This window comes from Bidens hawaiensis, unplaced genomic scaffold (genome assembly GCF_021521415.1).
Source record: "Bidens hawaiensis isolate Kalapana, Puna unplaced genomic scaffold, B.hawaiensis_p1.1 tig00036808_1, whole genome shotgun sequence".
Taxonomy (NCBI): domain Eukaryota; kingdom Viridiplantae; phylum Streptophyta; class Magnoliopsida; order Asterales; family Asteraceae; genus Bidens; species Bidens hawaiensis.
In genome coordinates, this window is record NW_027505441.1 from 18,048 (window position 1) to 31,466 (window position 13,419).

Sequence of the window (13,419 nt, forward strand, 5' to 3'; positions counted from 1 at the left end):
ATTCGATTTGTCTTTATGGTACTTAAAACAAAACATAGCATTAAGAGTGACGTGTGTATTTTGGTTTTAAAAGGCGCGAGATGAGCTAGCAACGCCTTGAAGTGGCCGCTCATGGTCTCATGTATTTCTGGGTCAAAATTGGTTAAAATTAGAGTACATAGGAGGATGTTGTGTAAACACAACCAAAAAGACAGAAGATATTGCGAAAGCTTAACTTGCAAAGAGACGAGATAGACACAGCTTCTTGATGTGAATAAAGCTTTGGTTGTGTACACAACAATGTCTTGCATATGTGATGCGCACACCTCGACTTTTGGGACCTAAACGCCTCAGTGCACCTAGTGCCTTTCTAAACCAAGTTGTATGTGTCAGGGTGCATTTAATAATACTTAACATACAGGTTGCAAGGTATTATGCATATTGTTAGACTTGGTTAAATGTCAAATAAACACATCACACATGTTTTGACGAGTAACTCAATAACCAATGAAAATGTGCACTATAAATAAAGAAGAAAAGGGTGAATGATACAGGAATGGTGAAAGGTGACAGTTAAACATCATATACACATGGAAAAGGGTACCTTTCTAATATCACAACCCAAAAAAACACTTACAATCAAGTGGAAAGCTGAATTTGCAGAACAGAAAGATCTTCGCATATCTCCGCCGGTGGCTGTTTTGACTCCAACTCACGAGCACGAACCGTTTGATATAAACTTTAATCTGATGATGAATCATAGAAGTCACTTGGACATGGCGTCATAACCTCAGATTCAAGTGTCTTCACCACTTTGTGCATCGTGGGACGGTCTTCCAGGCTTGAAGAAACACATTGGATTGCAACCGAGAGCAGAGGGTGTAGGGTTTCTGACCCCACACCCTCACACCTACATCAATTATCTCATGTGGCCTACCCTCCGTTACTAAGTAATTTAACTGAAAAGATTTGGTCATGCAAATAAGGTTTTCAGACAATAACCTTATTATAAATAGTTAATGTGCTAAATAAGGCTATAAATGCAAGAAATACATACCCAGCCAACAATATTAAGGCCTTTCTCTATGAAAGAAGCATCAGTGGGCCTTCTTCTACTTACAACTTCAAGCATAAGCACACCAAAACTATAAACATCGGTTTTCTCTGTTGCTCTACCGCTCTGCATATACTCTGCAGTACATTACACAAATCACTGAATTAAAAAGATATTAAAAAATCGGTATGAAGGGATATTATAAGAGAAAGGCGTAAAATTTATAAGTGAACCTTACACTTTTTTAGTATTTTTCACAATTTTAATCAACATTTAATTTGGTGAAAATAGAAACCAAGATAAATTTCATTACCGACTGTACCAATGAATGAAAAGTTCAATTGGTAGCCCGTCATTTTGTTTGCTGATTTTTCAGAACCGCTGACGTGGCATCTTATTTGGCAGTTCAGTGTGCATGCAAATGCATGTGACATCTAACTTGACATGTAATAGTCATATTTGAATATAAACTAAAAAATAGATCATTTTCAAACTTGTAAATAAATTTGGATTTCATTTTCTTTTCATATAATCATTTCTTTATCAACCAATTAAATTAAGCGTAAAATATAAGCCAACTTACAACTTTAACAACCAAGTTGCATTTTATTACTGATTGTAACACCAAATGAACAAGTTCAATCGGTAGCCATATTTGAATATAAACTAATAAACAGATCATTTTCAAACTTGTAAACAAATTTAGATTTCATTTTCTTTTTACATAATCATTTCTTTAGCAACCAATTAAATTAAGCGTATAAAATATAAGCCAACTTACAATTTTAACAACCAAGTCGCATTTTATTACTGATTGTAACACCAAATGAACAGGCTCAACTGGTAGCCAGTCATTCTGTTTGCTGGTTCCCCAAAACTGCTGACATTGTATCTTATTTTGGCATTTTAGTGTATATGTAAATGCATGTTACATATGTAGCATCTAATTTGATATTTAATCGTTATATTTTAATATAAACAACCTTGTTCATTTTCTTTTCAAATAAACATTTCTTTTGCATATATGGCATAGATTGAACACTGCAACAGCAATAATCAATTAAATTTTAAAATGAGCTTAGTTGCTTAATTTGATAATAAACCGTAAGTTGGTTTTATGTTTTACACCTAACTTAAAGTTGATATTTCTTACCAGGAGCTAGATAACCAAAAGTTCCAGCAACTATAGTTGTAATATGAGATTCTTCATCCTCAAGCAGTTTTGCAAGTCCAAAATCAGAAACCCGAGCCTCAAAATTCCCGTCAAGTAAAATGTTACTAGCTTTTATATCTCTGTGTATAATCCGAGGTGAACAATCATGATGCAAATAAGCAAGCCCTTTTGCAGCTCCCATAATAATCTTAAGCCGTGCATCCCAGTTTAGTCGATTGCCATTTTCTGGAAACATCATGGTTATTATTAGTAACTATCACATAACTACTTGTTTAATGTAATTAACAAAGATAAAATGCACTAATTTATTACCATGGAGAGCTTCATCTAGATTGCCACCTGGCAGGTAGTCATATAACAGCAATTTGGATGTGGGAGAATTGCAATATCCTCGCAAATTCACTAAGTATTTGTGTTTGATGCTTCAGAGAATCGCGAGCTCCCTTTCGAAAAAACGATCGAATCCTTCGTTTAATTTCATTATCTTTTTTAAGGCGAAAATATTCCCATCATCCATTGCTAACTTGTAAACTGTTCCAAAACCGCCAACCCCGATTACATGCTCCTCGTTTAATGTTTCTAGTTTCTTGATGATGTCTTTTGATGAGTATGGTAAGTCTCCATGAAACATAACAATGGATGCACCTGACATTACAAAAACTTATTATCACCAATATAAACTCACATTTTCCCTTATTATTATTAATATCCATCAAATGGTTATTAGAATCCTACCTCCACTGACAACCTTTGCAAGACCTTTAACATCATTTTTCCCGAGTTTTTTATACAGAAAACAGCCCCAAAAACACATAAGTGCAACCAACAACAGTGCACCCACAGTAGCTGAAGCACTGATAAATAGCCGTCCAGAATTTTTTTTCACATTTTGGCTCGCTAAACAAATAAAGATTGAAAATAAGATCAGTCAAATGTAAAACACAAGTGACACATAAGGAGATGTGTCGAACAGAAGGAAGTTGTTAGCAATTACTGTCATAAGCAACAGATTATTATAAAAAAATCAACTAAAATTTTATTAAAGGAAGATAATTAGACCTGTAGGCTGTTGATTTTCAACATCATCTTTACATAACTTATTAACTTGCTTCCCACACAAGTCACTGTTTCCAACAAACCTACAAGAATTTAACCAATATGGCTTGTTATACTTGTGCATATGTAAAAATCTAAAATATATTTATGCATTTTAATACAGTATACATTAAACAACGTGATAAGCAGGGAACGGCAAATTAAGAACTCACGAGTTACTTCCAAATTGGCCAAGAACATCATCAGTTGGAATTGGGCCGGATAGAAAGTTGTATGACACATTGCTTTATGGATTATAAACAATACATGTCAGTAGAAGGTACCACAATATAAATAAAATAATAATCCAAAAAGAGCGAATGAGAAATTAAAACGAAACATGCTTACAGGTTTACAAGATTCCTTTAATTCCCAATTGTAGTGGGAATGTTTCCATCAAGAGAATTACTAGATACATCTCTACAGTAATATTTACAAAAGATCATGATTTTTTTTAACAGTCATGTATGAGCATGTACGTTTCCCAATCTAAAGAGAGAATCTAACTCACAGTGTTTGAAGGTTTGAAAGATTTCCCAATCCAGTAGGAATAAATCCACTTAAGTAATTATTCTGCAAAAATCTGTTTAAATAATAACAGAAGAAAACAAAATTAAAATTTAAGCAAATAAAGATGGTCATAGCTAAAACAAAGATGGTCAAATGGCTTACAATTCTTGCAGCTCTGTACAATTCCCTAACTCTGGAGGAACTGCTCCATAAAAGTTGTTGTGATGAAGATCTCTAGAACACATTACATATTCAAGTATACATCATCAGTAGTTATAGCAATCAAGCACAAACGTTTTAAGAGAATTTCAAAATCACTTACAAGAATTTCAACTGATCTAGCCGTCCAATATCTGGTGATAGTGGTCCCTTTAACTTGTGATGGGAAACATCCCTAAAAAGATTAAAACACACAGCAATTACAACACATACATACAGATCAAAACACCAAATAATAACAATAATCTATTTTGTTAAAATGAGGTTATGATGAATGATGACTCACAAAGATATAACTCTCATGGTTTTTGAATCACATGTTACCCCTTTCCACCCACACGGGTCAGGATCCTCAGGCCTCCATTGTCCAAGAACATCATCCGAGTTTATAATATTTGAACGGAAGTTAACAAGAGCTTCACCTGGATAATGAGCGCCACAAATGTGTTAATAAAAGAACTAGATTAAGTGACAGCTAAGCAAGAATAAAGTTGACATACCATCAGCAGTTAGACCTTGGCAGATTCTCATCAAACAGCAAAACAATACAATGTACACTTGCAATGGCTTTTGTATACTTTTTATTCCCATTGCGTTGCTGATTAAGCATAATAATGAATCTTTCACATATCATCTGGTTAAACCTAAATCTGCACATGTATTAGAAAGTAACCATTAGTGCAATCGTGAATGAATTCAAAGTAATGACTACTAGCAGTAATTACTCTGAAATGAAATGCTGACCTGGCAGCAGCAACTTTCTATTCTGGACCAATGGTTCATACACTACTTGAAGAGGTAGGTCCCAGCAGAGCCCAGTTGGACCCGCAAGACTCACCTCAAAGAGAGACGTCTGCGCAGTTGAACCCGCAAGACTCACCTGCAACAGGGACGTCTGCGCAAAGGCTAAACTCGCAAAGACTCACCTTGAAGAGAGACGTCTGCGCAGAAACCAACTGGATCCGCAGGACCCACCATGCTCAGAGACGTGACCTCCTTACGCGCAGTACGCAAGCTGTTCCGGCAGGAAAAGCCTCCCAATGGTCGACGTACTCCGCCTGTTCCCGCAGCAACGGATACTAGCCATCAGGGAAGGCTACCCGCGCAGCAAGGCTACACGCACAAGGCACTTAACTCTTAAATAATTCAGTAATGTCACCTGAAGAAGGAGTGAGCAAGCCGGGAACACTCCCGCACAAAGCCGGGAAAACTCCCGCCCAAATGAGCCAGTCCGTACGATACTGGAGGATCTTTTGTACTGTACCTGACGAGGTATGGACAAAAGATCTGACCAAAGATACGACAGCTCACTGACAACAGTATGACGAGCAGCACGCTCTTGTACTGTATGTCACTATTAGCCGCTGCCTACTCACCAACCTGTCGGAGGACGTGCATAGCCTGCAGTTGGTGGAACAGGAATAGTACACAGCCGCCCTGGTCACTATCAGCCGCTGCCTACCCACCAACCACCAGCATGGCACGTGCGTAGCCCACAGTTGGCAGAGCAGGAATACTATTCAGCCGGCTGTACCTGCTTGGAAACCTACCTTCGGCTATAAATACTCCAACACCTTGGAACGGTATTATCATCTCATCTCATACCATCATATCTGCTCTAGTCATTTCTCTTAATATACACTTATATTCAAGAGCAATCTAGTCTGATTCTCACGCCGGAGGGTGGTCACAAGGAGGTACCCCCCCCCTTCTCAGTGACGAGCTCACGGTGTCTGTTTTGCAGGTCATCTGAAGAACCATCTTTGCTGGATCTAACCCCTCGTGGGAAACATCTATTTAACCCCCAGATTATCCGTAATCTGCCCGGGGTCAATTAGTGTTTCTTCACTACTATTCACTAAAACCTGAAATGAATAACAAATATGCATATCAAATTATCAACAAAACCATTGCCAATAGCCTCAGGGTTACCACAAGTTCAGCATATTAAAACAACAAAATAAAAAACTCGATAATATTCATCAATAACAGATCACAAATCATCATTGCAGGTAAACAAAATCATAAAGCAAGCAAGAAACTATAACTCTAACCTAATTTCACATAATTACATCGAAAATACTCAACAATCTTCACCATTAACAGATCACAAATCCACATTGCAGGTAAACTAAAACAGAAATCAATAAAGCAAACCATAACTAAACCTAATTTCATATAGCTACATCAAATTGCAACTAAATCTGCTCAAATTAAACTGATAAACAGTCAACTGAACTCCTACGAATCTAATTCACCTAATTCGAGTAAATTACAACTATCAGAGTTAAACTTAAAGCTACCAACAGAAACTGAACGAGTATAAACAGATCGCTAATCATCAGTTTATGTAATCAGAATTAGAAAGCAAGTAATGAAACTATAACTCAACTAGTTTCACATAATTACATTGAAAAACCTCGATAATCTTCACCATTAACAGATCACAAATTCACATTGCAGGTAAACTAAATCAGAAAGCAGGTAAGGTAACCATAACCAAACCTAATTTCACATAACTACATCAAACTGCAACTAAATCTGCTCAAATTAAACCGATAAACAGTAACGTAATTCCTACGGAACTAATTCCGCCTAATTCGAGTAAATCACAACTATAACAGAAACTGAACGAGTGTGTGAGTGAATTTCACTATAAACAGATCGATAACATCATTTTAGGTAATCAGAAGCAGAAAGCAAGTAATGAAACTATAACTAAACCTAATTTCACATAATTACATCAACATCTCAAACCGATAAACAGTAAACTGAACTCGTACGGAACTAATTGGAGTAAATTACAACTAATTGAATTGAAGTAAAACCTATAAACGTTAATTGAACCGTTAATTGTATCTGCAATTGAGAGGATGAGGAAGCAGAAGCAGAAGCAGAAGCAGAAGCAGAAGCATGAAGGTTGAGCTGCAAAGTAAGTAGAGAGAACACATTATGAGTCTGTCAGTGTGTGACCAATCAGAGTAGAGTAGGTTCGCACGTGGGAGAAGGATGCTAGATACGTGCGACCGACGCCTTGTTGAAGAATTGATGATACATACAACTCAACTCAACTCAACTGCCCGTGGTATGAGGTATTTCAGTATGTGACTTGTTGATTGATTTACAATAATAATAATAACTAGGTAGCAAACTCGCCGCGTTGCGGCAGCGGAACACAACTTTGGTTAGTATCGATTAAGTTCGTACGTCACCAACACTAAATCAAAAACTATAACTTTGTAAACACCCAAAACAATATCGGCATACATACAACTTAAAATCAAAGTGGCACGACTTTGGTCGCTATCGGCCAGGTTCATACCAGTATATGCATTAACCTAAAAAATAGATTAGTAAACACGGTAACACTCATAATAGTAGTGACACTCGTATAGCCAATTATACAATATATTAACATGTTTAAAACAGAAAATGTTGGCTACGTTTGCTATGGTACCGGAACTAAACCAACAAAAATTCCATTAAGTTAACATTTTAAAAACACGGGCGCCACAACGTTGAGTTAACGCGGATTTGATCGGTATCAGTTAGGTTCATTACGGATATAGAAACTAAACCTAAAAAATAATTCGTTAAGTCATCATATTTAAAAGAAATAAAACATTCTAAAAAACTGAAAAGAACCTTCTCTCATAGATTCCTTTCACCAAGTCTCATTGCCAACAATCCGCTCTTATCCCTTGGTGTGATTTCTTTCTATCAAAGAATCATACCGATGGTTTATTCGTGCGCGATACACCGTGAATCGAAGTACCCCCCATCATAGTGAACCTCTCCTTGTGATCGGGATGAGGTAGATGCCTTCCGCCCCTGAAATAACTGAATTTTGGGTTGTTCGATGAAATAGAATTATCCGTCGCTACGCTGTTCCCAAGGACTAGCAGAATCGAAATAAAAAAGAGTCGAATTGGAAGTCAAGTAAGAAGGATATACTTATAAAGTTTTTTCCGTTTACACCCATTATCTCAAGTTTTGGATCGAACTAATAAGGAACAAGAGAAATAGTGCTTTTGTGGAAGAAAAAAAAAACTAATAAAGCAATCGAAAAATACATGCATATAGATACATTGAAGATTAAAGCAAAAATAATAAACTGTGATAGTGGAGAATCGAACTCACACGGATCACATATCAAAGGTTTTAGAGGACACCTTTAGCCATTTAACCAAATTAATATGTTGTTAAAATTCTAATGTTTATTACCTAAAAGGTCTAACAGAATATCCTAAAAAGTTTGTGGCACCGTCATTTGATTTTTATCTATATAGATAATTAGGTGGGTTGGCTTCACTATGCTAATGACTTTTGTAATCGGGTAAACTAGTAATGTCTCGTGAAATAATTTGACGTGGACGTGGTGGAGAGAGAACCAACGGCACGAGTTCTCGTGAGGAAAGTTACGGAACAGTCGTCGAGTGGTTAAAGCAAGAGAGTCAAGGTTAAAAAAATCTAGATCCCAAGAAATATATTTTTCAAGTTATGAAGTGCATGATCGATAAACAACAAAAGATATATGATTAGCGTGTTATGAAAACAAAATGTTTATTAAATAAAGTCTTAAAACTTAAAATGAAGTTTTGTGAAAGAAATGTTTACAAAAATATATCTAACACTTTACATTATGTGTTATAAAACTAGAATGTTTATAGAAAAAATGAAAATAAGATTATGAATATTTATATGAAAGTGAAAATGGCTTAGTATTGGTAAGTTAAAGCTTAGTCAGAGAAATCTTCTTAAATAAGAGGTAATTTAAATGAAGTTGAGTAGAAAAGAAGTGAGATTAAATCAACATAATAAAAAAAAATAATAACAAAGTCAAATATTTTTTCTCTAAGTAATAAATAAAAGTAGTTTTAATCATTAGTTGTAAAGATGGAGCATGTCTAGGGATGAGCTCGGTACCATACCGATATTCACCGATACTGACTACTGATTCTAAATTTCCATATTTAAAAAAAACTTGGCACCAATATCGGTATAGTACCGGTACCAAAAATGATCAGTTTGGTACTAGTATGCTACCAATATAGCAGGCAATTTTTTTTGATAAATACCAATACTAATATCGATCCCGATTTTCTAAAAACCGTTATACCGATACTGAAATGCTCATTTCAATACTAGTTGCTAGTATGATTTGTTCATACGTAAATGTGTCCTTTACTTTCCTCTCTCATACTACAACCACTTATCACATCCTTTCCAATTGTATCACTAAATTTTTATTTTTATTTCTATTTCTATTTATTTCACATCCCTTTTTCATCCTAAGTGCATGGCATGTACATCATTTTCGTCCCACCCACCCATAAAGAGTTTTTAGTTATTAATTTATATTAAAATTATACAATAATACGAACTAGTATTTAGTGCCCGCGCAACGACTGGAAGAGACCGTAAGCATTTGAAACGCACTGGTATGTGACCAATAAAGCCGTAAACGTTTGAAAATGTTAACACCAGTCGAAGCATAAATGAAAACCACATTCAAAACATAGGTAAAACAACATTTTAAACTGTTAAAACGCCTAACATAAATAAAAAGAACATTTGAAACTTTTAGCCACAAAAATATTCATAAAATAGTAAACAATTCCAACCTTACATGTTTACATCAAACCAATATATTCATATAGAGAAGTAATATTCATATTTTTTCCATTCCTTTCATCTCGCTATACTGTGCTCAAATTTACAAAAGTAGCAAGTTTACAAAAGATAATTAGTTATTGATATTACAACATCATCCCCTGCCGTTTATACCAAAAATAGAACGACTGCATTACCACCTGCCATCATTCTCTTGTCTACGTGCGTAGTGCGAAAATTACTTACCATGAAAAGTGACTCGTTTTGATCTTAACCGACTTACTTCTTACCCAAACGGGCCCACCAAATGCTTACATGATACAATTGTATAGAATTAAGGGAATAAGTAAGCACTTTTGAGGCGAGGCAAATGAGACTTGCTGGTACGCCTTGAGACGACTCAAGGGTCCCAAGGCAGAATACATTATGGCTCATAGTAAATTCATACATCACTTTCATTGTGTTACATATGCTATAGTTATAAGCCATTAAGATAATATCTGGAGATGCATAACAATATAATCTTACTTGCAACTTTAAGAGCCATATGTATTAAATTATTTGCACATGCAAAACAGTTCACTTGAGTTACAATAATAATTTTTTTGAAGAAGTTCAAGTTGAACAATGCCTTTCAAAACAGAAATGAACATAACATAAAAGAAAACAATAAAACACAACCTAATGAGTAACAAAAACTGAAATCATAAATTGAAATCAATATAGATATAAAAATGACAATTACCATGAGAGCAGGGTTGTTAGGTTTGAGCCGAGGTTCAGGTCCGCTCTACAGTTGCAACATAAGCCCAAATAATGAAACCAAGTAACAGTGATTGTGATAGCTTTGACTTTCTAAAGTCAAAAGTTGCACATGTCAACCAAATATAGGATACCACGAAAATCTATTTTGAAACAGCGAAACAGCAAAACTTGTAATTTTCATTGACATCATTAGCATCGTCATTTGTCCATACAACATTGAAATAAATTAGCATGTTTGACAATATTATTTGACTTGCATCCGGTAGTTAAAGGAGTGCAATAGGATACAACTGAGCAAACCACGTGTTACATGAAAATCACTGTAAAAGGTGGAACATAATGTTGATCAGTTTCTTCTATTTGATGATATAATGGAAACGAGTAAGGATGTAATACCTGATAATCCAGTGATGTTGGAGATCGACATCTTCTTAATCTGATTCGGTTCCCCTTTAGGGTGTATCGGTTAGGATGGAGTTATGTGTTCTTGATGAACACGATTTGAGAGAGAGAGTTGTGGGGTGACTCTGAGGTGTTATGATTAGCCAATTAACCAACCTTAGACTCTCTAATTATCTCTCTATATATATACACCCAAGGGGAAACCTTTTAATTAGTCTTAAGGGTAAAAGCGTCCATCAAGCTTTTACCTATTATCTAATAAGGCTTATGATATTATTTGATCAATTATAATAATATAAATAATCATAAGGGCCATAAATAAATATATAAATATATTTATTCTAACATTCTCCCACTTGGCCGAGTGATTATTTATTATGAGCATTAGGTAAGCATGCGCAGGAATTAATACTCATTTTAGTTCTAAACCCAAATGTAGCAGAGAAATACAGTCATTGAATCAGTAATCGAAACAAGACCCCCATTAATCATACTACAATCCAAATTTAAAACTTAACATTAGGATCAAATCATTCCCTTAATTTTGACTTACATATTAGTGTCTATATGTCATTAGGCTAGCGTGAACATATTAAGAGACAAGTAAATCAAGTAAGTGAGGAAACTTTTATTAATAAACGTAAGTAAGTACAATATGCCATTAAATAATATCTTTAAATAAGCCCATTCTCGAAACAAATTCTTCGAATACTTTAGATGGGAGACCTTTTGTCATCGGATCCGCAAGCATATCTTTAGTACTTATATACTCAATACAAAGATTATTTTCCTCAATTCGTTCACGTACGAACAAAAACTTTGTATCAAGAAATAGTCCAGCGCCAGTCGAACTGTTACTGTTCGAGAAACTAACGGCAGCTGAGTTATCACAGTAAAGCTTCAATGGTCTAGAAATAGAATTGACAATTTTGAGTCCAGTGACAAGATTCCTAAGCAACATTCCCTGACAGGTAGCGTTGTAAACAGCTATGTATTCTGCCATCATGGTAGAAGTTGCAGTCAACTGTTGTTTATGACTCTTCCATGAAATAGGTCCGCCTGCTAACATAAAGATATACCCTGAAGTGGATTTCTTATCATCTTTGCATTTAGCAAAGTCAGAGTCAGAATAACCCACCACTTCCAAATGATCACTTCTTCTATAAGTCAAATTATAGTCTTTCGTCCCTTGCAGATATCTTAAGACCTTCTTAGCTGCTTTCCAATGAGCCAGACCAGGATTAGTCTGATAACGCCCAAGCATTCCAGTGATGTAGGCGATATCTGGACGAGTACAGACCTGAGCATACATAAGGCTTCCAACTACTGATGCATAAGGTATCATTTTCATTTGCGCCTTTTCAGCCTCTGTTTTCGGACTTTGGAATGAGCCAAAAACATCTCCTTTAACTACTGGAGCTGCAGAGGGGTTGCAATCTTTCATGTTGTAACGGGTTAGGACACGCTCAATGTAGGCCCTTTGGGATAGACCTAAGATCCCATTGTGTCTATCTCGATGTATTTCGATGCCAATAACGTAAGAAGCCTCTCCGAGATCGTTCATGTCAAAATTTCGCGAAAGTAAGCGCTTCGACTCACACAACATGTCTAAGCTATTACTTGCCAGTAGAATGTCATCTACGTAAAGGACAAGAATAGTAAAATTGCTCCCACTCATCTTGAGGTAGGTGCATTGATCCACTTGATTTTTTCCGAAACCCTGTTTCTTCATGACTTCATCAAACTTTAGATACCATTGACGCGATGCTTGCTTTAGCCCGTATATAGATTTCTTTAACTTGCAGACTAAGTGTTCTTGCCCTTTGGGTTTGAAACCTTCAGGCTGTGTCATGAACACGTCCTCATCCAAGTCACCATTAAGGAAAGCAGTTTTGACATCCATCTGATGTAGCTCCAAATCATAATGAGCTACTAGAGCCATGACAATCCTTAAAGAATCTTTTCGAGAAACTGGAGAAAAGGTCTCTTGATAATCGATTCCCTCTTTCTGAGTATAGCCTTTTGCAACCAATCTCGCCTTATAGCGTTCAACGTTTCCATTCGGATCCAGTTTTGTTTTGAAGACCCATTTACATCCTACGGGTTTGACACCGCTGGGTAATTCAACCAAATCCCAAACGTCATTTTGCTTCATGGATTCAAGCTCGTCAGTCATAGCTTTATTCCAATTAGAAGATTGATCACTGTTAATGGCTTCATGATAAGAGGTAGGATCATTAAGCTTTCCATCATCCATTTCTTCAGCTTCAGCCAGAAAGGTTACATAATCACCAAAATTAGTAGGCTTTTTTGGGCCTAGATGACCTTCTGAGTTGATTATCGGGTTCAGCATTGTGTTGATATTGATCGTTTAATGTGACTTCATTTTCTGGTATGATAAGTTCTGTAGAATTTGGTGCAGTGACATGCGGTGCAGCATTGAGTACAAGAGGAGTAATCGGAGTTAATGTGAGCGAGGAATCCCTCTCCCCCGCGTCTTGTGCTTCTTGCAAATCAGCATTAGGATTTTCACTGCTCCCACTGACCTTAAAATCCTCAAGGAATGCGGCACGCCTGGTTTCTACAATTCTAGTAATGTGAGAAGGAC

The 13,419-nt window shown here is 36.0% G+C and overlaps 1 pseudogene across 1 annotated transcript; it reads right to left on the bottom strand.

The window, feature by feature from the left end:
- Positions 1-487: 487 nt before the first annotated feature.
- LOC143613201 (LRR receptor-like serine/threonine-protein kinase FEI 1) lies at positions 488-4,822 on the bottom strand (annotated as a pseudogene). The gene is made up of 14 exons (XR_013150070.1): positions 4,776-4,822; positions 4,532-4,681; positions 4,318-4,453; positions 4,135-4,206; positions 3,975-4,046; positions 3,814-3,885; positions 3,651-3,722; positions 3,476-3,547; positions 3,267-3,346; positions 2,943-3,104; positions 2,520-2,852; positions 2,187-2,432; positions 1,037-1,170; positions 488-938 (listed from the first exon to the last, which is right to left on the bottom strand). The product of XR_013150070.1 is annotated as an LRR receptor-like serine/threonine-protein kinase FEI 1 (transcript).
- Between the last annotated feature and the right edge of the window lie 8,597 nt (positions 4,823-13,419).